Genomic DNA, 2,623 nt, shown 5'->3' with positions numbered 1-2,623 from the left:
TTTTATTTCCTCAGTCCACCATTAGCTTTCTAATGAACACAAAGTCCATGAACGCTTCACCAGCTTTACCCGGCTTTATGCCTTCACGGGGTAAAGGTCAAGATATCCATGCACACAGAGGGAAACTTGAGAGAAGCCATGCCGGTTTTTTTCCTGTTACTGTCGAAATCGCTGTACACTACTGCCAATACATCCATTTTCAATTTGAGAACTACGTGTCTATATATATTTTCTGACACTATCGATAAAATTGTATCATCGAAAGTGGATGTGGTTCGTACCTGTAATAAATCTTCAGGACAGAAGAGTATCGACTATATCCATAGGAGAGATAGTTTAATGCGTCCTGGAACGAAAGAATTTTAATTTCGCATCTCCTACATATGTAAATAAAAGTTGTTGAATTTTAATAAACAAAATTGAAAATTCAAACAAGTCAATTTACTGATTTTTATCTTATAACATCTTATAAAATCACGAAATTATGTTTCTTTATGCAAATTTTTAGTCTGTTTTTATCAAACATAATTACAGTATAACTCTTTTATTTAAAAATAAGGCGTTCTGTTATTCGCATATTATTCTAAAATAAGAGTTATTAATTATTTTAAATAACAACACTTCCCACACAGCACATGACGTCCAAATAAGGTCCATTTTATGTCGATACGTCCATGGACATGTTACAAACGCTATACGGACATCATTTTAGGGATATCCATAGAATGTTAGAATATTAAAAGGAAAATTATTGGACGTCTAAATATATCCGTCTTACATCCGACTTCAATAGATAAATTATAGATGTCCATTGCATGTCTTGTTTGGAACGTCCGACGGACATCTATCTTAGAATATTTAATGGATCCAAATTACATCCGTTTTACGTTAATACATTTGTCCTCTAACATATGTATTATATATTATATTGACACACATTTGATCAAACGTTTTACTAAAGGGTGTTCCAAAATTAACGCAAGATTTGAATTTGCCGCCATTTGTGCAGTAAAGTGTTGGCAACCCAAAAAAAACACAATTTAACAGCTGACAGTTTAGGGTTAGTGAAAATGAGTTCGTTGAATCATCAACAAATGGATGCTGATTTTTCGAGCAAAATCATCCTAAGCGATGAAGCACATTTTCACCTTGATGGCTTTGTTAATCGCCAAAATTGCCCCCTAGATCATGTGATTTAACACCATTAGATTTCTTTTTATGGGGTTATTTGAAATCACAGGTCTATGTCAACAAGCCCACAACCACCCGTGCATTAAAGGAGATTTAACGCTGCATCAACGAAATTCAGCCACATTTATGCAAAATGGTCATGGAAAATTTCGACAAACGAGTGCGTATGTGCATGCAAAGCCGTGGAGCCATTTGCCCGATGTGTTATTCCACAAATAACCCTATCCTATGTACTTTATGATTCAATAAAAAAATAACAATCAAAAGACTAAAAACTGTGTTTTCTATTTAATTCAAATCTTGCGTTAATTTTGGGACACCCTTTATATAAATCTATTTTTTTTAATGCTTACGCGTGCGAAGATCAGCGCCGCTATTCTATTTTTGTTTAATTACTCGGCGAGTACGTTTAAATATATTAATTATATATTATAAATAATTTAATAAATATTATTACCTCGGGACATTTGGAAAAGTGAGGATAAGGTAAAAAATATTGTAATTCGAAACTTTTAACAAAGTTATCTTATAGACCTCGACGAGTCAAACACAAAAAACAGTATACACTTTTGTTCTAGAATGAACAGATTAGGAAATAGAGGGCTCTAAAGTGCAAAAAAAATGTGTGAATTTAAAAAGTTTTATACTTTTCTCGTAATCTAGGGTCCAAAAAAAAAACAAAAAAGAGAAATTCTTGTCGTACTTGTCACCGTTGGCATGTGGACTTTTTTTAATCTTTTTTTTTAGAAAGTTTGACGAAATTCCAAATTGAGTTTAAAGGCCACACGGGTTGGGTCGAGTTAGATCAGGCTAGGTCGGGTTAGGTCGGGTTAGGTTACTGTTTTTTCCCGTTTTCTGAAATTTTTTTTTTTTTTGCAAATTATGTCCGGCAAATTCATGTTTCGAACTTTGGTGGTGGTCCCGACTCGATACCTAACAGCCATCTTGTAGTTACAAATTTCTTTTTGAAACTTCAATCGGCTGTAGCTCAGAGGGGGTAAGTCGGAGGGTGGTGGGATCAATGCAAAAGTTGTTCAACTCGACGAGCTGCGTTCATCCCCCATCCCCCCTTTGCCACCGCCCTGCCATTTTGGTTGTACTCTTTTGAAAGTAAAGTTTTCGAACATGGCGGCATCGATCTGGCAAATTTCCATCTCGAATTTTAGTGTATTTCCCGCCGCGCTACCTAACCTCAAAAGTGTTTTTTTCGCGTTTATTACGGCCGAGAATGGTCGAGTGGGGGGGGGGGAGAGGGTCAAAGGGAAAGCCGTTTCTCTCGAGGAGCCTCGTCAATCCCCGTTGGGTCCATGCCGATATCTTTTTTTTTTTTCTTTTTTAAGTCCAATGGTTCAACATATTCGAAAAAGCAGTCGAAAAATCAAACGATCGAAGATCAATAACGTTAATTTGTAATTGATATTCAGAGAGTTAC

Source organism: Trachymyrmex septentrionalis, unplaced genomic scaffold (genome assembly GCF_001594115.1).
Source record: "Trachymyrmex septentrionalis isolate Tsep2-gDNA-1 unplaced genomic scaffold, Tsep1.0 scaffold88, whole genome shotgun sequence".
Taxonomy (NCBI): Eukaryota; Metazoa; Arthropoda; class Insecta; order Hymenoptera; family Formicidae; genus Trachymyrmex; species Trachymyrmex septentrionalis.
The sequence above is the reverse complement of the archived record's forward strand: the minus strand, read 5'-3'. Positions refer to the sequence as shown.